The sequence below is a fragment of the Hylobates moloch genome, unplaced genomic scaffold (genome assembly GCF_009828535.3).
Source record: "Hylobates moloch isolate HMO894 unplaced genomic scaffold, HMol_V3 SCAFFOLD_1, whole genome shotgun sequence".
NCBI lineage: Eukaryota > Metazoa > Chordata > Mammalia > Primates > Hylobatidae > Hylobates > Hylobates moloch.
Window position 1 is genome coordinate 116708235 of NW_026652276.1, and position 27996 is coordinate 116736230.

Below are 27996 nucleotides of genomic sequence, written 5' to 3' on the forward strand. Positions count from 1 at the left end.
ATTTGGCTCTCTGTTTGTCTGTGATTGGTGTACAAGAATGCTTGTGATTTTTGTACATTGATTATGTATGCTGAGACTTTGCTGAAGTTGCTAATCAACTTAAGGAGATTTTGGGCTGAGATTATGGGGTTTTCTAGATATACAATCATGTCATCTGCAAACAGGGACAATTTGACTTCCTCTTTTCCTAATTGAATACCCTTTATTTCCTTCTCCTGCCTGATTGCTCTGGCCAGAACTTCCAGCACTATGTTGAATAGGAGTGGTGAGAGAGGGCATCCCTGTCTTGTGCCAGTTTTCAAAGGGAATGCTTCCAGGTTTTTCCCATTCAGTATGATATTGGCTGTGGGTTTGTCATAGATAGCTCTTATTATTTTGAGATACGTCCCATCAATACCTAATTTATTGAGAGTTTTTAGCATGAAGGGTTGTTGAATTTTGTCAAAGGCCTTTTCTGCATCTGTTGAGATAATCATGTGGTTTTTGTCTTTGGTTCTGTTTATATGCTGGATTATATTTATTGATTTGCGTATGTTGAACCAGCCTTGCATCCCAGGGATGAAGCCCACTTGATCATGGTGTATAAGCTTTTTGATGTGCTGCTGGATTTGGTTTGCCAGTATTTTATTGAGGATTTTTGCATCAATGTTCATCAAGGATATTGGTCTGAAATTCTCTTTTTTGGTTATGTCTCTGCCAGCCTTTGGTATCAGGACAATGCTGGCTTCATAAAATGTGTTAGGGAGGATTCCCTCTTTTTCTATTGATGGGAACCTTTTGGTGCAGCATAATTTCTCAGGGAGCTTTGAAAAAATTTGAAGTACAGACTCCGTCCTAAGACATGATAATTGATAGGTTTGGATTTTTTAAAAATACACCACAGGGTATTTTAATGTACAGTCAGGTTTGAAGATCATTATTGTGCCTTGGGTATTGTCTGTATAAAAGAGCATTTAGCACACTTTTATCTCTCTTAATCAGTATAAGAATGTTTGAGAGATTTCTAAACACTGAGGACTTTCCCAAGTCAGCTCTCCTAGCAAGTGACAAAAATGGTATTTAACTTCTGTCATGAAGTCCAAGTTTGTGGTCCCCCCTAAATTCATATGTGGAAACCCTAGCCATGAATGGGGAGGTGCTAAGAAGGGGAGTCTTTGAGAGGTAATGAGGTCATGAGAGTGGAGCCTTTCTGATGGGAGTAGTGTTCTTATAAGAAGAGATGAGAGAGAACTCCCTTGACTCTTCTGCCAAATAGGGACACAGCAGGAAGACAGCAGTCTATGAACCAAGAAGTGGGCCCTCATCAGACAAAGGACATGTTGGTGCTTTGATCTTGGAATTCCCAGCCTCCACAACTGTGAGAATAAATGTTTGTTGTTTAAGTCACCCAATCTATGGTTTTCTGTTACAGGAGCCCAAATGGACCAAGACAATTTCTCTGCCTGTTTACCTTGGAAACAAGCTGTGCTCATTTCATTGTTTACATTAATTTTTTTTATTAATTTTTAAAATTGTTTTCTTAAATAAAATTGCAGGATTTTTTTTCCTACTTGTTCTCACTTTAGATGATTTTGTTCCTTTTTCATAGCAGACAAATAATGTGACACTGTTAAAAATAGCAGTTGTTTAAATAATTCTAATATTTTCATAAAAGGTAATTTTTCTTATTAAACAGTTTAAATTGAGGTAGAAAAATGTAGTCATTAAAGATATGTTAAATTAAAAATAAAAATAAACATAGTCCTATTACTTCAGCATGAATCTGTTGAGCCTGTGGTTACATTTGGTTCTTGTATTTTTTCTTGAGATATTTTACTATCATAATTATAATTTTCGTGGTTTAGGCTTTTGAATAAGTTATCATCTCCTGTCTGAAAAGAAATACCTTCTCAGAGAATTTTTATGTCCTATTATGGTTTTCAACCATAATGAGAAATTAACTATAATTTTCTATTAATTATAAAATAAAACATCAACTCTTTGACCACATTAGGTTAAGTAATTTAGTCAGGTGGAGCTTACTGACATGATTAATCTCTTCATGTCTTTTTTGAAAGTTGTTATGGATGTTGAAAGTCCCAGAGGTTAATCCAGCATTTCAAGTACACCATCAATTTTTTTCTGGCATTTTAATTTTTTTGCATATTTATTGCTTTTGTTTTTTTTCATACTTTGAAAAGCTGAATTCTCCCCCTTTTTTCTCACCTATTTTCCTCCTTCTCCTCCTGTTTTATTTTAGGTATATGGCTATAATATAGTTTTCCACATCTGAAAGCCTTTGTCTATTTTCTCCATGTGTAACAAACAACCTACTGCAATATACTATTCTCAGATCATCTGATTCTCATATCTAAATTCTTTATCTGAACCTTGGCATTTAGTTTAGAACTAGTGCTTGCTTGCTTTATGAATACCAAGTTGTTTTCCTTGTATATATGTATGCAATTTTAATTTTCTTTTTTTAATTAAAATTTCTAAGAAGAAATGCCTAATTCTCCAATTATTATTTAGACCCTTCAAAATGCGTATAGCAGGATCTTGTTTTTCAGAACAATTGTATTTTCTTCCATGGTTATTCTTGGATTTATAATTTTCTACAATGCATTCCATTTCACTACATTGTTAGCCATACATTTGGTTCTGAATCAGATCCAGAGATAACTTTCTCTTCCTCCATTTTTAAAATTTCTGTGAAGTCTTTGATTACTGCATGCACTAGTCCATTCTCATGCTGCTGATAAAAACATACCCAAGACTGGATAATTTATAAAGGAAAGAGATTTAATGGACTCACAGTTCCACGTGGCTGGGGAGGCCTCACAATTATAGTGGAAGTCGAAGGAGGAGCAAAGTCATGTCTTTCATGGCAGCAGGCAAAGAGAGTGTGTACAAGGGAACTCCCCTTTATAAAACCATCAGGTCTCATGAAACTTATTCACTGTGATGAGAAAAGCATGGGAAAAACCTGCCCCTATAATTCAACTACCTCCCACCAGGTCCCTCGCATGACACATGGAGATTATGAGAGCTACAATTTAAGATGAGATTTAGGTGGGGACACAGCCAAACCATATTATTCTGCCCCTGGCCCCTCACAAATCTCATATCCTCACATTTCAAAACCAATCATGCCTTCTCAACAGTCCCCCAAAGTCTTAAGTCATTTAAGCATTAACCCAAAAGTTCACAATCCAAAATGTCATCTGAGACAAGGCAAGTCTCTTACATCTATCAGCCTGTAAAATAAAAAGCAAGTTAGTTACTTCCTGGATACAATGGTAGTACAAGCATTGGGTAAATGCACTCATTCCAAATGGGAGAAATTGGCCAAAACAAAGAGGCTACAGGCCCCATGAAAGTTCAAAATCCAGGAGGGCAGTCAAATCTTAAGGCTTCAAAATGATCTCCTTTGACTCCATGGCTCATATGCAGGTCATGCTAATGCAAGTAGTAGGTTCCCATGAAATTGGGCAGCTCCACTCCTGTGGCTTTGCAAGGTACAGCCTCTCTCCTGGTTGCTTTCAGGGGCTGGCATTGTCTGCAGCTTTTCCATCCACAGAGTGGAAGCTGATGGTGAGGGACTCTGTATGCAGGCTCACAGTCAGCATTTCCCTTCTGAACTGCCCTCACACCTCTATGAGGGCTCCGCCCCTGCAGCATATCTCTATCTGGATATACAGGCATTTCCATTTCCCCTCTGAAATCTAGGTGGAGGTTCCAAACTTTAATTCTTGACCTCTGTGCAGTCACAAGCTCAACACCATGTGGAAGCTGCCAAGTCTTGGGACTTGCACCCTCTGAAGCAATAGCCCAAGCTATACCTTGGCCCCTTTTTTTGCCATGGTTGGAGTGGCTGGGACCCAGAGCACTAAGTCCTGAGCCTGCACACAGCAAGGGACCCTGGACTTGACCCAAGAAACTATTTTTTCCTTCTAGACCTCTGGGTCTGTGATGGGAGGGTCTGCCATTAAGGTCTCTGACATGCCACAGAGACTTTTTCCCCATTGTATTGGCAATTAGTATTTGGCTACTTGTTACTTATGCAAATTTCTGCTGGTGGCTTGAATTTCTCCCCATAAAATGGGTTTTTCTTTTCTGCTACATCACCAGGCTGCAAATAAAACTTTTATGCTCTGCTTCATCTTGAACTCTTTGTCACTTAGAAACTTCTTCCACTAGATACACTAAATCATCTCTCTCAAGCTCAAAGTTCCACAGACCTCTAGGGTAGGGGCAAAATGCCACCAGTCTCTTTGCATAGCAAGAGTGACCTTTACCTCAGTTCTCAACAACTTCCTCATCTCTATCTGAGATCACCTCAGCTTGGACTTTATTGTCCATATCACTATCAGCATTTTGAGCAAAGCCATTCAACAAGTCTCTAGGAAGTTTCTAACTTTCCCACATCTTCCTGTCCTCTGAGACCTCCACGTCTCTAGGAAGTTACAAACTTTCCCATATTTTTCTTCTTCTGAGCCCTAGCATGGTTGGTTCTTTCTTCACTGCCACGTTTAGCCATGGGGACCCCATCAGATCGCTGAGTGGAGATCAGCATTTAAGCAGGAGACAGAGAGTGAGGGCTGAAAAAAGGGAGATTATATACTGATAAATATAATTTAAAAAATAATTAGAAAGCAGAAGCAATGCTTTAGCTCTTGTTTCAGAGAGAAAAGAAATATAACAGTAAAAAAAAATGGAACAATAATTTATAAAACAAAAGAGTTGTATTTGTTTCTGGATTATCCAGCTAACCTTTTCTTAAAATATGTCTTGATATTACGTTGATTCAATATAGTATGGATTTGTTTGTGTGGTTTTCTATTTTTGTTTTATTTTGTAATAAAAGCAATAATGATTTTGAACAAAAATTAAAAAGGTATATTTTTTAAAAGGATTCATTGTACTCAGCCTAGTTACTCTTTTTCTTTTCCATTTTTAAAGTTGATAAAATCAAACTAATGTTCCAGGCATCAAAGAACATTAGTTTTTAAACAAATACTTTTCAGGCCTACCTGGCATCCTGGCTCCAGATACTTTACAAGAAGTGTTAGATATTTTAATTCAACTTTCATCAAGTTCTCAACCATGACCTATATGGCACCAGGAAGGATAGATTATAAGAGATGATTTTGGTCCCCAAATACTTAACAATAGGGAAGTGACACCACCATTCATCAGAGTTTCATCATATGCACTGGTACTTTCAGAAGTTCTAAACATTGCATCTTAGCATGTGAAAGCTCTAAGCAAACTTTACTTAATGCAGTTTCCCAAACTTATTTTGCTTTGAAAAATCTTTTTGAATACCTCAGAATCTCATCTAAATATTTCTATAGAACAGACTTTAGAAGCTCTCTAAGCCTGTGGGAGCTGCATGCTTAGCCCTGCTGCTCAAGGGTAGGCAGACGCCTCATCTGTATGAGAGGAAGGTCTCAGCCTCTCCTCTCCCCTGTTCCAAGATGCCCTGTCACATTCTTCCTGGAGTGCTCCTTGAAGTCCCCAAGAAGGCAGAGCCTCAGGCAACGTCACATATACCAGGATTCTCACTGTGTTCAAACAAGAAATGTGCAATACAGCCTCACTCTGGAAATCTTCTAGGAAGATTTTTATCTTCTACATTTTACCTGCTAGGAAACTAAATTTCTGGGAAAAAAAACTAACAGATATTTGTTTTCAAGATTATATAGTGGAAATTTAAACTCATGTATTGCAAATCCTGTGCTTATCTTAGTATTCATTGAACACTACATTTAAAATATTGTACAGGAAGAGAGGTCACACCTTGAAGCCAAGCTGCTGCCCACTCCCCGGCTAGAGATTGTGCCAAGGACATGTTTCAGAACCAATTCTTCTGTGGCAAATTAGTAGACAATGCTCAGTAGACATACTAATAATTCTCCAATTCTTGAGAATTGAGTTGGTTTTTCCATTTACGTTGGCGTTCTTTGTATTTTGAATACATTTTGAGCAGTATGTAACTAGATATAACTTCATTACAAAGATACTTACTTAATGTGTTACAACATTCTTATAACAGGGTTATATGTAACCAAATAGGTTGTTATTATTCTTTATTAAAATTTTCAGGGCAGACAGGTTCAATATTGTATACCCACTTAAACTAAGAAACTTTTAATACATATACTTTAAATTATTCCTTCTTTATTTCAGCTCAATTTTCTTTCACTCAACCCTCTGTGGAGATGAGCAGCCAACTTCTCACCTCAGAAACTAGGCCAATATGACACCTGAACAATGTCGCTTAATTATTTCTTCAACTAATTTTTTTGAGAAATGGGATCTAAATTATTCATTTACCTAATAAAATACTTATTATTGAATAATTTTGTTGAAGTACGCTAAATTCCTCCTGCATTCCCTATCTCAATTTGATTATGAGGGAAGGGAGGATAGAGAATCTCATTACGATAGAAAGATCTGGTGGCTATGTAATCAACCACCCATCGGATATTTCAGTCTTCACCACGATGTGCTCATCTGGTGGTCATCAGACTGACTTCAATATGTGTGGTAATAATGAACAAAATATTCCTCCTTTGAACAGCTCTAACTGCTGAACAGTTATATTGAGATCAAATCCATTTACTTCTCTTTTTCCAATGTGCTCTGGATGAGACCTCAAAGCCACTGAGAAAAAGTCTCATATGATTTTCCCAACAGCCCCCAAATGACCGGACTTTTCAATATTTGCCTCCTGTTTATTACATCCTCACCATTTCCTGTAAGTATGTCTCATAGGGCATAATTGAAAGCCATTTCCATTTTTATTACCAATTCTGATTAAATCCCTAAGCTACTCGATTCCTTCTAATTATGAAGGGCTAATTGTAATGCGATAATGGCAGAATTATTTGGCTTGGTCAGAAAATGGAATTTTTGTCCCCTCTCACCCGTTCCACTTCACTAGACATGCAGTCCAACACGGTAGTTAGCTGTCAATGACCACATCTGGCTGTTGTTGACAAAGACCTAGTTTACTATTCAAAGAGATAAAATGATGTTCAGTGTGGAAAAGTAAATGGTTCTTATTCATAGTTTTAAAATGCTACTTCATCTATGTATCATTCAGGCCACATGATATTTACATTTAGTGGTCAGACAACATGTTTGAAATAGTTTTAATCTTTTCCTTCATTAATTTGAGATCTTCCACCATCTTTGGCAATTCCTTTGCTCTCCAATAGCTTCTATCATTTATCTTCTTCTTACGTCTGTTACTTATTGAATTGTGGTCTTTTTTTTCAAGTACAAATGTCTGCATAGAAATGATGATGCATTTGTTCAGTAACATGCCCCAGAGTTGCTTCTCTCCTAATCAGTATATACTTAGCTTCCAGCAATGAGATCTCAGCCAGAGTCTACCCAAGTGTTTAGTTATGAAGAGTGGTTTAACAGGAATCCGGATGAAGTTACTAAATCTTGACAGAACTGCTGAAGGCACTTTGCTTACCATGTTGTTTCATTTGAGTGCAAACATTAAATGGGGGTTGAATACAAGACGAGAACTACTCACTGAAATGTAATTTGAAATCTAGCAGATGTATTACCTTGAAAAATATATTAGAGATACACAGTGGGATTACACTTCCAAACTAAATATCGCTGGAAAAGTTGTGGAAATTAACATCCTTAATAATAAGCGGCAAGTTAACTATTAGAAAATAGGCCTAAGTTATGCGAGTTGGAGACAAAGAGGCTAAAACTTCTTGAAGGGTGTGTGTGTGTGTGTGTGTGTGTGTGTGTGTGTGCATGCACCCATGTGTTTAAAGGTTTTTCAAGCTTCCTCTGCCAAACTTGGAGGCTAATGATTCGTCTATGAACTAAGGCACAATTGGTCAGACATGAGATAATGAGTCAGAGCTTGTGATAATTATGTTTATGTATTTGTTGATTTTTCTATTTCTAGTGTGACCACATATGCATCAGTTTGTACACCTGGGAAATGGCCAGTTTATCTCTGTTGCTCCACTGTAATTTAAAAAATCAGCTCACTTTATTCTCAAATATGCAGTCCATTTTAGAGTAAATGTAATTGGAATCACACTCCTTACATCCCCCATGTGGCCTTAAAGCTTACAAGAGAAACATCAGGAAGGAGAGACTGATGCTCTCTTCCTTATTTGGCCTTACTTTTGCTGTGGCACTTGAGATGTTGTGATTTCTGTGATTTTGAGTGGCACGTGATGAAGGGTCACCTCTGTCGTGGCGCTAAGCCCCGCTGCAACCTCCCTGGGATCAGGATCCAGGGATACCGCATATGAGGCCCTGAAGTTGACATGGAAACTCTTCAAACAGATTCTGAGGACACAGGCAATGCCTCACAAAGCAGACAAGACCACTGCAGGCCTATTTATAGAGGTTTGAGCACAAAAGTATTCTATAAGATTTGGAACAAATACTTCCACATTATCATAGAATAGCCATGCCCATGTAAAGTAGCAAAACAGAATACAAGGGTGTAAAATAAATTATCAAAGGATGCTATGTTCCAGTGTCCCACCAAACATGTGATTAGATGCTTGAACATACTGCAAAGCAAATATTTGTTTTTTCACATTAGTGGCTGAGGTTCATGAAGAAAACCGTGAGGAAATCAAAACAGTGAATAAAATCTGTCAGCCTTAGGCAATTTACATTTTAGACATGAGGGCTGATATAGCAAAGTGGTTAGAAGCCTTAATGCAAATATTTTGTCTCTGTCAATTTTTAGCCATGTGACCTCAGTAAATATTTTATTGCCTCTCAAAGCTGTAGTTGCCTGATCTGCAAAATGAGGATAGCAATAGAACTTACCACATAGGGTAACTGTAAAGAGTAAACTAGTTAATGCATGTAAAGTCCTTTGAGAGTTACCTGGCACTGAGTAAATATCACATAAGCATTTGTTCTACGATCATTACCTAAACCACTACTTTATTAGGAAGTCAGGTATGTGGTCATCAGTGTTCTGACATTCTTAACTCTCCAGAACACTGTGGAAAATCAGGAAATATTTAAGTTCAGTAGGAGTCCATTTACCTTGTCTTTACTTGGAATCCATTAATGGATACTGTGGGAGCAAATTCTAAAAGCTTCATTATTATTAAATTTTATCATTGTAAGCTGAGTTATATATTTTCAAATCCTTGGAAAATTTAAGAAATTTGGAATTAGAGAAAATAGCCATCGTAGCAGATATACAATAGCTGACTTTTCTGTAAAGAAGAAAAAATATGTACTATGATTGAAAGGTGTGGCTCTGTGTCTCCACCCAAATCTCATCTTGAATTGGATTCCCATAATTCCCATGTGCTGTGGGAGGGACTGGTGGGAGACAATTTGAATCACGGGGGTGGTTTTCCCCATACCCTTCTCATGGTAGTGAATAAGTCTCTCGAGATCTGATGGTTTCATCAGGGGGTTCCGAGTTTGCATCTTCCTCATTTCTTCTCTTGCTGCCACCAGGTAAGAAGTGCCTTTCACCTCCCACCATGATTCTGAGGGCCTCCCCAGCCACGTGGAACTGTAAGTCCAATTAAACTTCTTTTTCTTCCCAATCTCAGTTATGTCTTTATCAGTAGCATGAAAACAGACTAATACAATGATGTTTCAAAACAAAAAAACAAATCAGATCACACAAGCTAGAACAGTCTAAGGAGCAGAAGCAAAGTCCATTTATGTGCTGGTTTTCTGGAGGATGTTATGACATGTCAAAACACCATAATGAATTATTACAGTGCATCAGAAAATCCCTAGAAGAAGTCAGTGCCCTTCTTTAATTAGCAAGGCAGACTAGTGACAGTATACTTTCCAAAGGTATCAATGAGATGCTTACGCCAGGTTTAAACAAGGAATGGTCACTTATTTGAAAAATGGAATTTGGCTTTGGGTATGGCTAGAAGCATTACAGGGGAAGAGAGTAGATGTGGATACAATATGTAGTGAGATTTGACAGACACTAAAATATTTGTACTTAATTCTTACATGATCATGTATTTTTCAGGACTTGAATGGCATAATTGTTTTTAGTAAGTTGTCTCTTTCATCAGGGCATTATTCCAATTGAAGAAGGCTTTGCCCTTATGATCTAATCACCCCTCAATGGCCCCGTGTCCTAATATCATTCTCTTGGTGGTTAGAATCTCCACATAGGAATTTGGGGCAGGGGCACAAATATTCAAACCATAGCAATTATTAATACAGATAGCAAAGATTAATAAAGAGGATCTAAACTAGGAAATCTGGCACTTACAGTGCAAAGTGGGGAAGAATACTGAGACATTGCTCAAATAGATGTAAGGAACCAAGATTGACTGTAGATTTTTCAAGGCAGCTTAAGCCCATGACCTGGGTCTGCCTGAAGCTGTCATCAGCTCTTACGGTTTCTCAGTTTATTAATAAAATGTTTGCAGGTGAATTCACAGAGTCAAGGGCTCCACACAGAGTGGAATCAGATGGCTCATTCAATGTGTCCTCAGTTAATCCACACAGTCCTGCCCTTCCCAGAAACCCTCCTTTCAGTATATGGCATCTTCCTCCATCCCTATATGGTTATTAGTTCTTACCTCAGTTCCTATTTGAGTTAAAAGGATTAAAAAAAGGTGGGGGGTTGCGGGGGCGCGGGGAACTGTGTGTAGCCCAGCATCTGTTTTTCCTCAAGTATCACTCAGAAGTATTCTTTTCATGCTTCTACATATGGTTTACTGGTGGTCACTGGTTGGAAGTGGAAAATCAAGGAAAAGGCGGAGTCATGGAAGAAGAAAATGAGGGAGGAAGCAAATGCTGGTGAACTGTCATGGCTGCACGTGCAGGAAAGACAGTCACCCTCAGCTGTGATGGCAGATCCAGGAAGAGACCTAATTTGGGAGGATAGAGAAACAATTAAAAACTGTTGGAGATGTCGAACTGGGGAATTGATGGGGCATCCATAGGATGAAGTCTGGACATTTTCTTTGCAATTTGAGACAGATATCAGGGTGAGAGATACTGAAGGACTAACCAAATAAGACACACTTTGATCATAGCAGAAAAGGCTATTTTTCTAGGAAAGCAGAGTGAGAAAAGCTAAGGCTGGGAGCTTAAGGGCTGATTAAAGAAGAGCAGTCAGGAAAGGGTCAAGAGACAAAAATATATTAATTAAAAAATGGACTTTTCAAAAACCAAAACATAGGAGGTTTATAATTAGGAGAGATTGGACGACAGTATGAGATAACTCCAGTGATAGCAGTAACATCAGTATAGGTGAGGGAAGATCATTTTGTTTTGGCAACTAGAAAGTCTTGTGAAATTTGAGAGGTAAAGTCCATATGTAATCTCAGCACTTTGGGAGGCTGAGGCAGGTGGATTAGCTGAGGTCAGGAGTTCGAGACAAGCCTGGCCAACATGGTGAAACCCCATCTCTACTGAAAGAAATTAGCCAGGTGTGGTGGCAGATCCTGTTAACTTGGGAGGCTGAGGAGGAGAATCACTTGAACCTGGGAGGCGGAGGTTGCAGTGAGCTGAGATCGCACCACTGCACTCCAACCTGGGCAACAGAGTGACACTCTGTCTCAAAATAAATAAATAAACAAATAAATAAATAAATGGTTAAGGAAGAAGTAGGAATATATATTGCTTAAAATTAAAATAGTTTGTAACCAATTAATTTTTAAAAAGCATGTTTTGTCCAACAATTACTATGTGGTGAATGATATGATAGACACAATGGGAATTGTCTCTGCTATTGACTGCATGCAGAAAACGAAAGACAACAATATTAGGACTGCATTTAGCTTCCCAGACCATCCATGCCAAGCAGATATTTGAGTTATATGTCTAAGACTTTCAATAAAGTTTATATAATCTATATTTGGTTGAATCAAATTAAAGAGATCTTTGTGGATTATCAACATAAATGAGTACACACAGGCTTAGTCACCAGGCTATGTGTGACACTAAGAAGGTAACAAAGTAATCATATTTCCAGATGTGAGGAGAAAAATAAATTCAACTGCTATGGTTTAAATGTTTGTGTCCCCCTCAAAATTCATATGTTGAAACCTAATTTGCAATGCAATGGCATTAAGAGGTAGGGCCTTTAGGAGGTGGTAAGGTCATGAGGACAGAGCCTGAATGAATGGGACCAGTGCCCCTGTGAAACAGGCCTGACGGAGCTTGATTACTCACTCATTGAGGGTGCAGACCTCTGTCTCTGTCTGCTTTATAAAGCAGAGAACAAGCCCTTATGGGAAAAGTATTTACTTTTTAAGTATTCTGTCTTTTCAAAAATTTTAAGTTTCTCTTAAATCTCAAAGGAACGCATATTCATAAATAAAAAGTAAAACCAAACAAACACAACTAGAAAGGTAAAAAATACAAAGTAAAACCAGCTTTCTGTGGTTTGTTTTATCAACATTGAGCACATTTAGCTTGTAAATTTATTTGATTCCTCAGTATGTCTCTCGCCACTTCACCTCTTAATTGGGAGGATTTTGGTTATTATTGTTGGTATCGTGGATGTTTTGCCATTTAATTGAGCATCCCACAGTCTGTCTACTGATATGTTCTAAAATCTCTACCTCCGTTAACAGTAGAACTCACAGTACTAACTACAGAAAGAAGCAGTCTGACCGGATTTATATATAAATAATCCCCCGTGGTTAAAACTTAAGTGCCACTTAAGTGATAATCTCTCAAAGCTTAATCGAAGTATATTCCTTTAAAATTTATTTTCACAGTTTTTGTTTCCTTTACATCATTTGCAGTTTTTCCAACCGTGTGTGTGTTTTATTTTTTTGTTTTTTGTATTTGAAACAGAGTCTTGCTCTGTTGCCCAGGCTGGAGTTCAGTGGCGAGGTCTTGGCTAACTGCAATCTCCGCCTCCCGAGTTCAAGTGATTCTCGTATCTCAGCCTTCTGAATAGCTGGGATTACAGGTGCCTACCACCACGCCTGGCTAATTTTTGTATTTTTAGTAGATACGAGGTTTCACCATGTTGACCAGGCTAGTCATGAACTTCCCAACTTTTTCTATTACCTATGTAATTATTTATCATATATATGTTTACATATCATCTATATGATTATATATCATAGGTTTATATATCATCTTATGATTATATATCACCTGTACAATATATACAATTATATATCATATATCTCTAAAATATATATATAATCCTTAGGACAACGTGATGAAATTTTTTGGATGTAATTGAAAGAAATTTGAAGTCTTTGAGTAGCTAATAATACACTCATTTTATTGTCAGACTGGACTGACATTTCATCTGAGCATAGACATTTAACTTCCAAATCCTTTTCCTCAGAATATTGAAGGTACTTCTCCAGTGTTTTTCAGCATGCCTTATTGCTCGTGATAGATTTTTTGTTCTTTCTATTTTGTATACTTTTTGAAGAAAAATGTGTTCCTCTCTCTACTTATATCGCTCTCTCCCTCTCTTATCACCTTGAAGACTTGCATTTCTGTATTTGGAGTTCTGTTGTGTCATCAGAACCTGCATATGTATGCATTATCTTGTTTAGCATCTTACGAGTTATGTTAGTATAAAGGCTTGCTTGCTGTCAATACTGAGAAGTTTTGTTTATTTTATTTATTATTTTCTTTTCTAAGACATCCTGCTCTTTCTATGTCTGTTTCTTATGCCCCTTAAATTTTCTTTTATTTGTTCCACACATTTTTTTCTTTCCGTTTTAGTTGAATTTAGGTCATTTCCATTTTAATATTGAATCTATCTGTTGCTTTCTTTTAAGTTCACATGGAGTATTTAATTTACAATAGACCTTTCTTATTTTCTTTCTTTTTTTTTTTCGTAGCCCCTTCCTTCTGAGAGGATCGCCTGAGATTTTAACAATTTTACTTCTTTTTTATTATTTTTTTCTTTCATTTGGCTTAATTCCATTGTTTGTTCATCTTGGTCATTTCCTTTCACAGTATTTCTTTTCCTTAAATATATTTTCATCTTTGGATTTCTCTTTGAATTTACAAGTAAAAAGAGGTCAGTAAACTATGGCCTGTGAACCAAACCTAGCCTGTATCTTTTTTGTGTGTAATTACAGTTTTATTTTTAATATAGCAATGCCAATTTATTTACCTATTATCTATGACAGCTTTCCTAATACAACATCAAATTTGAGTAGTTGCAATAGTAGCCACATAATTCTAAAACCTTAAAATATGTAGTCTTTGGAACTTTACAAAGAAGTTTTTATACCTTGGGGCTACAAAGTATGTCTGTTTTGAGTGTCCTGTAGTATTGGCAGGGGCCTGTTTTCAGGTAGTTGTCTATATTTAGTGGAAGATTTGTCAGCAGGCTCCGCAGAAAGGGATCTGCCTCAGCAACGTCTGCTTCCATCCTAGGCACAGGCAAACCAGAGTTGAGACCTCAATTCTAGTTGCCAAAATAAACATTCTTCTAAAAGATAATGAGTTAAGTAAACTGTGCTTGTAGAAAGATCTAAATAGCATTTCTTCTTATTTGCATTTTCCCTTCCTGTTTATTATTATCATTGGGAAGCATCTCAAATTACTCCCTGCTTCTCTTTTGGATCAGAAAATATATGTGTCAGGGGCCAGGCATGGTGGCTCACACCTGTAATCCCAAAGTTTTGGGAGGCTGAAGCAGGGGGATTGCTTGAAGCTGGGAATTAGAGAACAGCCTAGGCAAGATAGCAAGACTTTGTCCATATATATATATATATATACGCACACACACACACACACACAAACACACACACACATATACACACACACAATATATGTGTATATATATTTAAAATGTATATATATTTTATATTTATCATTTATATTTATGTCATATGTGTTTGTATATAATACAATATATTTTATTTATGTATAATATATATTTATAGATATATATTATATATAATATAAATAATTTTTCTAAGTGTGTCAAATGCAAATCACAGTATTTAGCTTGAGGAAAAGACGTATTCTTTGGTCCATGTATTAACAGTAGGTGAGATAATTAAAAATAAAGTTATTAGTTAATGGTTTTGAAAGCTATCCTATAGCCTACTGCTATTTTTTGCTGAATGAGGACTTGAAATGCTGATAGCATCTGATTAGAAGAAATCGTGCTTAATCTGTAGAATGGTAGGCTGTGTTTCCCTCTTTTCACATTGACAATCAATCCTGTATCGTTGGTTCTGAGCTTCCCAGGCTTTCTCAGAATCGATGGGCCCTCCTAGCTCCACTTTCTGTTTTCAAGCCTTGTTACAGGAACATTTCTTTTTTTGAAATTCTTCCTGCTAAGCCAAAGATCCTGTCAGCTCAGACCTTGAACATAATCTGAAAGGCAAATCTTTTACGTTGAAAACAAAACACTTAAGTAGAAGAGACTTTCCTGCAAGAATCATTGTTAAAAATGTCAGTTACTATTGGCTTTTTCTCCATAATGTTCTAGTCAAGTTTTCATCTGAACAATGGAGTTATTGCTTTCAATAACATCTCTTATTGTGTCAGCTCATCGGAGGCTCTGCAGTGTCTGACGCCTGGGCTCTGAAACAGGGCAGTCTAGCCTCCAGTCTCAGCTCTGCCACTTACTTACTATGTGGCCTTTGGCAAGTTACTTCAACTCCTGTGTCTCACTGTCCCATCTGTGATATTAGGATAATAGCAACACCTATCTATTTAACTTATCTAAGGTACTATAAAGTTTCAAAGCATATCTTTTAATCATTCCTTCTCCTTAAGCCTGACTGGTAAAAATGTCAGCACAATATTCTTTCCTGGGTGCATATTTTAACAGCAGAAACATAGTAACTACATGACACTAGTGATTTCTGTCATTTTATTTTACTAAAAATATTATGGAACACAGATCTGTACTGAAAGGAAAGAACTAGGGAAGCAAGAGTAGACCAGGGTTCAGCCCAAGAAAAATGATCTCCCAATCAGAAGGCAACTTCAGTAATCCTTTCAGAAGCTGTCCTTGAGTCCTTTAAGACTCCTGTCTGCTGAGCTAGGGTGTCAAAGTGACAAACAACTGCTGTCTTCTTACATGTATGATTCATAACTTCCACACTGCTCTCTGACCTTTCACAATGCTAAGACTACTGGTATCGCATCTCATAGGCTTGATAGTATCACAGTTGGGTTCTATGAAGAAGGATGACATTATGGTCATAAAGTAATATAGCACATGATGTATTTATGACTATTCTCCCCATGTTATTTCATGATTTGCCCTAGCCTAGGCACTTTTAATTATCTGTGAGGATATTTAAACTTCTATGGATCGTGGGAGGTAAATCCAACTTCATGCATAATCCAGCTTCCTGTAATAGAAATCCAATATTTTATCAATACATCTTAGCTTAATAAATATGCATATTAAATTACATGTAGGCTGAGCGCGGTGGCTCACGCCTGTAATCCCAGCACTTTGGGAGGCAGAGGCGGGTGGATCATGAGGTCAAGAGATCGAGACCATCCTGGCCAACATGGTGAAACCCCGTCTCTACTAAAAATATAGAAATTATCCTGGTGTGGTGAGGCACAGTTACTCGTGAGGCTGAGGCAAGAGAATAGCTTGAACCCAGGGGGCAAAGGTTGCAGTGAGCCAACATTGTGCCACCGCACTCCAGCCTAGGCAGCTGAGCAAGACTCCATCTCAAAAAACAAAAAACAAAAAAAATTACATTTAAATGACTGAATATCTAACTCACTTAAGATTCAAACTGTTTTTAATATAAGTAACATTAAAATTCCATAACTATATGTGACTATATGCATGTGTGTATATGTGTGTGTGTGTATGACACTGTGTCAATGTGTGTTTTGTTCACAGAACACTTTACACTGAGCAGTCACATAGCTTCAATTTCTTGTCTTTAATGAAGGAATGTAATTGCATAGTTTCTAAAATCCTATGAGTCTTCACTCTATTCAAATTTGTTCAAATTGAGCAAATACACATTTGTAAATATGGCACTAATAATGTTGAAGCAATAAAAATCTCTAAACTTCTAAAAAAACCTGTTTTGTAGATATGAAGATATAAAAGGTAAGAAGGAAGTTAATACGAAGTGGAAGTAAATAGAGGAGGAGAAAATTAAGATCCCACAGGTCATAAGAATGAGTTCATGTGGCTATAAGTAAAGAAAAAAGAAAAAAGACAGAAAGCTTTCTCTCTTCTGGTACTAGAACCCCAGGAGTTGTTGAAATCAGTATCTGTGAGGTGGTAGAAATAGCAAGTCCATTATATTTCTAAGTTAATATCTTTAGCACAGTATAATAATTACTATAATTATCCCTGCTATACTTGGTCATTTTATATAATTTTTTATTTAATTATTTTCTAAATTAAAAATTGTTGTATTTTTTCCTGCCTGACAGAATGCAATCCCTAAAATTTTCCTAGCCATATGAAAAAAAATCCCATTAAATATTTCGTTTGGAGACCTTCTTTCATTATACGATGAAATGCAAAACATTTTTAACTTTCATACACCGTGCACATTCTAGTACATTAGAGAAATCACAGTAAAGCTGAGAAGTTTGCCCAAATCACAACAAAAATAATGAAGCATGAATGAGGACAGGATTTGTTTTGTTCACTACTCAGTGCCTAACAGAGTACTTCAAACATAGTGATACAGGAGTTAAGAAGAAATTAGGCAGATAGTGAGGGTAAGGAAGTCCTCGGTAAGGTTTTCCATTTAATGAACAGCAACCCCAAAATCATTTTCTTTTCTAACAAAGAGCAGCCTGTAAAATCAAGCTGCAGACATAGACAAGAAAGCTGGAAGCTTGCATGGGTGAATGTCGGCAGCTATGCCAATAGGAAAAGGCTACCTGGGACTAGGCATGTTCAACACGGTGGCTCCATCTTCCCTTCTCTTTGCCAGCCAGTGTACATTAAGGAGCAGGCAACATGGCACCGGCCAGGCAAATACCCCATTTGCATAATAAGATTAGGGTGGGTTGACCAGCTTGCTTGTGGGCTATGTAAACTTCACACCTGGTCCAGCCAATCTGTGGGCCTTAGGTAAATCAGACACCACCTCCTCAAGCCTGTCTATAAAATCCAGTGCACTCTGCTGTGGGCTGGAAGTCCCATTCAGGAACCCCTCTTTCTTGCAAGACAGAGCTATTCTCCTTTCTCTTTCTTTTGCTTATTAAACCTCCGCTCCTAAACTCACTTCTTCTGTCCACATACTCAATTTCCTTGACACGAGATGACAAGTCTCGGGTATTTATCCCAGACAACAATGCTACTTCAATAGTAAATAGCAATAAATAGATACTTGCTTAATTAAATAACTAAGCTATTCATTATTTAATATCTGTCAAGTGGATAAACGTTGAAATGCCTAGTTTTCTGCTAATGTTATTTTATGAAGTAATCATTAACAGTCTAAGTTTAACCATTAAAAATGAATGAAACAGAACAACTCCCCCCTAAAAAAGGCCAAAGTTTCTTAAACAATGACCACTTTAGATTGTATTTTTCTGCACTGTGTATAGAGAAAAGTTAAGTTTTGTAGATCTTGACAGCTAATATCAATGAAAATGAAACCATCTTTGCAAAAATTGTAACTGAGGAAATTATGACAGTGAAAGAGACCAGACCTAACTGACTCCATCTTGCTTCCAGCCTTTAAGCTGTCCTTGTTCATTCCCGGGTGGAGGCCAAACTAACCTTGGGAAGGAATCTACGGCTCTGAAACAAAATTGATAATAGCCCTTTCCCAAAAAGACCCCTTTCTTGCCCGGGGAGCAGTTTGCCTTTGCAGAAGTAACAAATTGGTTTCAAGATTATAAATTACAGTTTAGGGGTCATGCAGCCTCTGGCTACAAGAGTCTGAACCTTCTCAAATTGCTCTTGGGGATAATATCACTATTGTAAAACCTAAGATTAGTGCTTGAGACATTTTGCAGACCCTGCATCCAGACCTGTAATCTGACTCAACCAGTTCTGTGATCCCACCTGGGAACAGAAAATAGCAAAGAAATCTCACTTCTACCCCGCCTGTGAGTCTATCTCCAACCTGACCAATCAGTCCTCCCCACTTCCTGAGCTCCTACCTTCCAAATTATCTTTTAAAGCTCTTATCCCCAAATGCTCAGACAGACTGAGTTGAGTAATAACAAAATTCTGGTTTCCTGCACAGCTGGCTGTGTGTGAATTACTGTTTCTCCATTGTAATTCCCCTGTCTTGATAAATCAGCTCTGGCTAGGCAATGGGCAAGGTGAACCCATTGGGTGGTTACAAAAAGGCATGTTTCAAAATGTACCAGAATTTTATTTTAATCAGGAGCAGTAAAGTGACAGACAGGAAAGGGTCAAAGCCATTAAAAGAAGAATTGATTGCTCATAGTTTCCAAGAGGAGAAGACACACCATGGCAATCCATGCAGGACCACACAAGAAAGTACCAGCCTTGACCAGGGGCAGAGGAATCTGGGAGAAGCATGGACATAAGCATGTGGTTTCTGTGGAATGGAATCCGTGAGGCACAATGAGCAACTGAACAAGCTTGGAATTTGGCAAGCCCTGGGTGATGGAGGTAGTCCCTAGTTATCTGGCACGTGGCTCTGGAGTGACTTAGGACAGGGGGAATATTTGCTTGGTGTATGAGAGTTAGATAAAGAGGAGGATGAAGAATATGGGGTCAGGGTTGGTTGGTTTGCATATGAAAGATCTACACTAAGTTGATTACTATCTCTAGCAATCAGCTCATGCTGAAACAGGCAGTTTCACCCCAGATCTCAAAGCCCCTTAGGTGTCAAAGTATAATTAAAAAAAAAAAAACATGATTAATACAAGGCATGAAAAGCAAGAGCCCAGAGAGTATCTTGGGAATCTTACACTTCTGGTTTTTATTTGCATCTACTTTACTCAGTTTTTCACAAATAAAATATAAAAAAAATTAGCCTTAGTTAAATACATGGTGGTTGTGACAAAGTTGGGTATTGAGTGTGAACCTGCCTTATTGTATCTGTTGTTGAGTACAAGCCACTCCCTGGGTCTACTTCCTTTGAAGTAGAACCTATTGTTGACAGGTGCTTAGTTCACCACTCTGCCATGCTAGGTACTATCAATAATGGAGGGTAAGAAATAATCAAGAACATATGGGGGACCTCCAATTCCTGGTCCAGCATGTGAGGAACTTGGAAGTCATCATTTCTGTTCCCACAGGAAAAAAGCATAACAAAATAGAAACCAATGACTTTTTCTGATCCATCAGATAATTGAAGTCACAGAGAAAGCAGGTACTCCCTAAACTGGACAGACACACAGGAGGGTATAGAGAATCACAATTTACTGGAGCAGAAAGCTCTGCAGGAACTAGTGAAGCCGTGTCATTTGTCTGGGGAAATACCCAAGGTTTGTTGTCTCACTCTAAGGAAAACTAAGACAAGGATGCACAAGGTGTGGGTTTAAGAGCGGAAGGTTTAATAGGTGGAAGAAGCAAGAAAAAAGCTCCCCAATGTAGAGGGAGGGGAGTTCCAGTCTGATCTCCCCTTTTCATGGCAGGAAGCAGTTGGTTTTATAGAGGGACTTGAGGAGGCGGTGTCTGATTTACCTAAGGCCCAGGGGATGGGTTGCACCAGGTGTGCCATTTACATAGCCCATAAAGAGGCTAGCCATCCTATGCTTAATCTTTTATTATGCAGATGGATCTCTACCTGGCTGGTGCCATGACACCCTCACACATGGCAACAAAGAAAAGGGAAGAGAAAACCTCCATGTTAGATATACCTGGCTTCTGGCACAGCAGCCAGCATTCACCTATGCAAGCCTCCAGCTTGCTTATCTGTGCTTGCAGCTTGATTTTTTAGGCTGCTTTTTGTTAGAAAAGAAAAGATTTTGGGACAGTTTTTTATTAAAAGGAAAACCTTACGGAGGACTCCTGTACCCTCACTAACTGCCTAAATAATTTCTTTGTAACTCCTATATCACTAGTAGTGTGGTAGGAAAACCTAAATAATAGTTGACAATTTGATAGCTGTTCATGGTGGATAAGTTTGAAAGTTAACAATTCCATGAGGGCCCTCACATTTTTGTGAGGTTTACTTCTAGGATTCTCTTAATAAAGACCAAAGAAAAATCCTCTCTTGCTTCCAGTTTTCCAAAAGTACCCATTTTGAAGTAGAACCCGAGCATTCTCTTCTTAACTAGGCCTGCCCTCTACAGAAACTATTCTACCAGAGTCAAACCTACTGGGGGTTTCTGCAAAACCTATGCTGCTGAGTTTTTACTACAGCCTTACTGACCTGAAAAGGAGAAAATTCAACTGCATCCCTTCGTAGCCCTCCACATGGGGGAAATAAAATACCCACGTCTAAGTCCTCCATGTGAGGGGAAGGAAGAACCCAATTCTAACTCCCTCCATCCTCTCCTTCTTAATTAGGAAGGGGTTGGGGAAATGAGAAGCAGTTAATGATGCAGTTCAGAGGCACAGGTGTATTATAATGGGGTAACAAGGGAATATAACTTAGAGAACTGCACATCTCAGTCCTTTTTAAGAAAAAAAAAAATCCCAAAGACAATAGGGGAGGCACAAACAAAGAAACCACAGAAAACTGTAGCCTGTTACTTACAGCTACAGGAAGCAATAAACCGGATAAACATAAACCACACACTAACAGGCTGTTTACCTCACTGAGTTCCTTTTACCCAGGATGTCACTTCTGGCTTGCAACATAAAATTACAAAGCATACTAAAAGACAAAATCAGTTGGAAGAGACAGGTAAGCATCCGAACCAGACCCAGATATGGCAGACATGTTGGGAATACTAGTCCTAGAATTTAAAACAACTATGATAAATTTGCTAAGGGCTCTAATTTTAAAAGTCAAAAATCATGCAAAAACAGAGAGATAATGTAAGAAGAGCACCCGAAACTCTAAGAAAGAATAAAAAGGAAATTCCAGAAATCAAATACATGCTAATAATGTTCATCAAAAGACTGTACACAGCAGAAAAAAAGAATCAGTGATCTCCAAGTAATGTCAATAGAAACCTCCAAAACAAAAATGCAAAAAGAAAGAAGAATGAAATGGCAGGACAAAATGTTCAAGAATGAAGGAGAAACACAAAAACTGTGAGGTATGCATAAGAAGAATACAAGGAGGGGAAGAAAGGAAGAGAAAAAGTATTTGAAGTAATAATAAGTAAGAATTTCCCTCAAATTAATGATAAATATGAAACAACAGATCAAGGAATTTCAGAGAACAGAACTTGTAAGTATAATAAATAAATACCACAAAATAGACACATAGGTATGTAATTTTCAAACTGCAGAAAATCAAAGACAATGAGAAAATCTTGAAAACCAGAGGAGGGAAATAAAAAAGGAAAGCAATACCTTACCTATACAGGAGCAGAGATAAAAATTGCAGTGACCTGCTCTTCAGAAACCACGCAAGCAAGATTAGAGTATAGTGAAAAGTTTAAAATGCTAAAAGGAAAAACAAACTCACCAATCTAGAATTTTGTATCAGTGAAATTATACTTCAAAAGTGAGAGAGTAAAAAAGACTTTTCCAGACAAGCAAAAAGATGAGGAAATTTTGTTTCTAACAGAACTACCTTGACAGAAGTGGTAAGAAATTCTTCAGAGAGAAGAAAAAGACTATAGGTCAGACATTCAGTTTTACGTAAAGAAAGGAAGAGCATTAGGGAAGGAATAAGTGGGGTAAAACAGCATCTTCTCCTTTTTCTATTCTCATTGGTTTTAATAGTATTCAAACTCTCAGTAATGATAGTTTATGGAAAATGAAATAAATGGCCTCAATGTTACAAGGGGATGCAAGAGAGAGATTAGGAATGCTCTATTCCAAGGTACTTTCACGACTGGTGAAGTGATACAACGTTATGTGAAATGAAACTTGGGTTAATTGTAAATGTGCAGTTCAAAGGCATAGCAGCCAATAAAAAATATTTTAAAATAAGTATAATTGATATCCTAAGAGAGGAGAAAAATAGAATCACATAAATAATTAAAACTAGAGAAGGCAAGAAAAGAGTGGAAGACAAAAAAAAAAAAAACAAGACAAACAATTAGAAAGCAGTAAAGAATACTAACAAGTAAGGGAGATATAAACCAACTAAATTAATAATTACTCTAAACATCAGTGGTTACCAACAGAAAAACAGAACTTGTCAGAGTGAATGGAAAAAAAAAATAGACTTAATTCTATATTGTCTACAATAAACCCACTTTATAATAACACAGATAGATTTAAAGTGAAAAAATAAAGAAAAAATATCTAGGGACACTAATAAAATGAAAGCGGGAGTAGCTATATTCAGTACAGACAAAGTGGACTTCAGAGGAAGAATGATTTCAGTATCATCGTTGGAGACCTCAACACTCCTCTACAGAAACGGAAGATCCAGCAGACAGAAAATCAGTAAGGATGTAGTTGAACTTAACAGCACCATCAATAAGCTGAATATAATTGACATTTATATGCTACTTCACCTAACAACAGTAGAATACACATTCTTCTCAGGCTGTCACGGAACATTCACCAACATAGATTATATTCTGAGACATAAAACACAACAAATTTACAAAAATAGAAATCTTACAAAATAGATACTCAGATCATAACAAAAAACTAGAAATCAGTAACAAAAATAGCTGGAAAACTTATCTAGGAAATTATTGAACAAATTTCTAAATAACACATGGGTCAAAGAAGAAGTCTCAAGAGTAAACTGAAAAAATATTTCAAACACAAAGAAAATGAAGATATAGCTTATCTAAACATGTCAAATGCAGTAAAAGCAGTGCTTAGAGGAAAATTTATAGTACTGAATTTGTTTGAAAACAACATATAGTTTGAAAACAATGTATGTACTTGGAAATGACATGCTAAAGCCCTAAGATTGTGATCTTTTGTGTGGCTCTGTCTGCTCACTTCTGAATCTCCCTTGAGCTATTTTAATTGGCAAGGTCTACATCAATCAATCAAGAAAATGTTTACTGTCACGTGGGATGTGTATTATTCCAACATCATTTCCCAGTAACCTCAGTCCAGTGTTCATCCAATAACACTGACAGTCTTACAGAGGCTGTGTAGGCTGTGGTATCCAACACTCCACTCAACCTCCCATGGCTCACAGGTGTCTTGTAAGTTACTGCACCCAGTATTCTGGCAACAGATGCCAAGATGAATCTTTCTTACAGTTATTGTTACTCTCCTAACAGCAAAAAATCAAACTTTCACATAATGAAGACCACAGGTGGGTAATTTTATTTTCCTTTATATATGGTTAGTGCCTAGAGCTAACCAGATAAAGGCATTATCCCTATTTTAATCTGATAAATATAGGAAAAAATAAGCCATTTTGCTGACAGGCCCCTTGTCAATCTGGAACTAGAGCTTTCTTGTAAGTATAATTTCTTTGTCTTGCAGGCTGGGACCAATACAGGGAAGCAGCATTTAATAGAAAACAGCACAAGTTATGGGTATTATGATCCTCACCATATAAATGAGAAACTGAGCCACAGATAGGTTAAGCATTTGCTCAGATTCCAGAGAGTAAATCACATTTCAGATCCATGTGGAGGCCTGTTGGACTGTTTTTCTTTCACTGTGCCATAATTCTGAATATATTTTCATGCAGCTGATGAAGACCCAGGTAGAATCACTTCCTTTAAACTCTAACAGCACCTCTCTGTTGGTTAAACTAGATAAGAGGTTTCTGGTGTCTGTTCCTTCATATTCCACTGGACAGGTAATTATCAGGCCCACAGGTGCACAGCACCGGTACTTTGAAGAGTCAAAAAACTAAAAACAAACAAAATAAAACTGTGCTAATTAGAGAGTAAAACTTACATAAAGACAAGTTATTTTCTGCAAGTACTTTTTAGCAATTGCCTCTTTCCAAAAATTAGCATCTTTTGTCTCTGAATTGCAGTGAAGTCCTCTGATTTCTATGCTTATTTTAGACATTCCTTCTTCAAACCCTCATTTTCCATTTCCACCAGCAAAGATTAATTTGAATTTTACTAGCTATTGCTAGTTATTTTTGAGATTAGTGATGTGCTGCAAAAATAAGAGAGTAAGAATCCATTTTTTATTTGCTTACCTAAAGCAGCTTATTTTCTGTACTTCAGAGCTAGAGAATTATTCTTTATAGCCTAGAATATTACCATACTCTATAGCATAAACTATTATACTCAGTTGAATAATGCATTTTTATTTCTGAACTATTTTCTATAGAAAAAATGACACTGATGCAGTATAAAACAATCATTTTACCATAAATATGTAATATAATGAATACATTATAGCTTTCTAATTAATGCAACTATAAGCATGTATTACAGTTGATATTCTTATAGATTTAAAAATCCTAAAATACACAAATTTGGGGTTTTTTCTTTTTCAAAGTTGGCCTAACAATCTTTTTCCTACATCTGTAGTTCAGAAATTGTTAGAAGCTTTTTCTCTATCTATGTGGTAAAAGGGTTGTCACAGACCTGAATACTAGAGGCTTAGAAAACAGGCAGTCCTTTCCTTTTTATGAGACACTAGTTGAACTTAAGAGTTTCTGTATGGATCTCCTAGTTATGGTTTGTTTGAGAATTATATTTATGAAAAGAAAAGTGCAAAAGGGAATTGAGATTTTTGTGAAACTCAACATTCTCTATTTCTTCATGCCCAACTCTTTGAAATAGAAGTTTAAAGCTTAAAAACTATTCAAGTTCAATTGTATATTTGCAGATATGTCTGTTAAATTTTTAAAGGCCTATATGTCTAATTGCAATAATTAAACCTTACTGAATTACTTAGCAGATATCTTTAGGATCAGGTACAAGATAGGTAAAAAAAAAGGCTATGTAAAATAATATTTCATGTAATAAATAGTAATTTTTCTAACCAGAGTTCCATAGAAAAACATATTATATTTATTTATTGAGTTTACACAAGATTTGTCATACTAAACTTTTGAAAACCTTTTTGGATGTTTGGAAAACTTTCTGTCTTAACTAAGCAATTTGTTAGAATGTAAATTAATGTTAACTGAAAAGCCAATTTTAAAAGGTATATTGTGACAATCTTTTATTTTAACTGTTTTCAGCATGTAAAATTTGTCCCGATGTGTGATGATTAAATAAACTTTCAACAGCTATTGGATTTTGTTTTTAAAAATATAATTTAGTGTTGATATGTTTTTGTGTTGTCTTTATAAATGTGCTAAAATACAACAGTTCTCATCTTAGGCAAAATTAAAAATTTTGAAAATCGGTAATTCTATGACTCTGAAGGCATACAGATCTTAATTCATTAATTGAATTTTGAAACATAAAGAACCAAGTGTATGGCATTTCATATATATATATATATTTGTATATATGAAAAATATACATACAGTTTATACAGTATATATAATTTCAACCTGGTGTCCAATCCTGAGAACAAAAACTTAACATAAATGTAAACAAATACTTTGTCAGGCAAAGAGGAAATAATAATGCACCAAGCTGATATAAAATTGAGTGTGGGGGTCTTGACTCATATCTGCAATCCCAGCACTTTGAGAGGCCAAGGCAAGAGGATTGCTTGAGGTCAAGGTTCAAGACCTGCCTGGGCAGCATAGCAAGACCCCTGTCTCTAAAAAATAATTCTTTTAAAGAAAAAATTAGCTGGACTTGATGACCCAGGCCTATAGTCCCAGCTGTTGGTGAGGTTAAAGTGGGAGGATCTTCTGAGCCCAGGAGTTTGAGGCTGCAATGAGCTTTGATAGTGTCACTGCAATGCAGTCTGGGTGAGAGTGAGGCCCCCATCTCTAAAAACGAGAAAGTTGAAAATATGGTCATTAGTTGAATATATGTTACTAAATTTTGTATTTTGAAGAAAATCTTGTCTCATGCGAGCAATCTTAACTGGACTCTATTCAGAAATGTAGAGCCTTTTTAGTTAAGCAAGGATAGTTCCTAGTTTGTCAAATTCCATAAGATGTCATTCATTTCAAAACAGATGCTGGTTAAGTAAGAAGCAAAACTTCACCAGCATAGGTATGTTTGAAGAAGTATAACCTTGAACCCTCTCCTCTCAACCTGTTTCTTGTACATACATATTTATTGTCAATTGAAAGATTTTGGGTTGGGGTGTGATTAAATAAGCCTATTAGCAAAGCTCAAGTCAGGACAGCCTGATTTCACTTCCACACCCTGTAAAATGACGGCTGTTGAACCATGTGGTCTTTATGCCATTAGCCTATGTAAAGGATAGATAAAGAAACAGCCCACGAAATGCCATCTCCTATGGACTCCCATGATGCTCAGCCTCATCATTCAGTTGTGAAAAAATCGCAAAGGCAGTATAGAGTTCCCGTTTACCACACACTTGGTTCCCCCTTATTCACCGTTTAACATCAGTATGAATATGGTATATATGCATGATTAAAAAACCAATACCAATTTATTAAGCATAATCAATTATATCTTTAGATTTTCTTAACCTAATGTCCAGAATCCCATCCAGGATAGCACATTACATTTAGTCACCATCTCTTCTTTTTTTTTTTTTTTTGCTTCATTACTAAATGAGTTAATTTTTTTTTTTTTTATTATACTTTAGGTTTTAGGGTACATGTGCACAATGTGCAGGTTTGTTACATATGTATCCATGTGCCATGTTGATTTCCTGCACCCATTAGCTCGTCATTTAGCATTAGGTATATCTCCTAATGCTGTCCCCGCCCCCCCCACCCCCCACCCCACAACAGTACCTGGAATGTGATGTTCCCCTTCCTGTGTCCATGAGTTCTCATTGTTCAATTCCCACCTATGAGTGAGAACATGCGGTGTTTGGTTTTTTGTCCTTGCGATAGTTTACTGAGAATGATGTTTTCCAGTTTCATCCATGTCCCTACAAAGGACACGAACTCATCATTTTTTATGGCTGCATAGTATTCCATGGTGTATATGTGCCACATTTTCTTAATCCAGTCTATTGTTGTTGGACATTTGGGTTGGTTCCAAGTCTTTGCTATTGTGAATAGTGCCGCA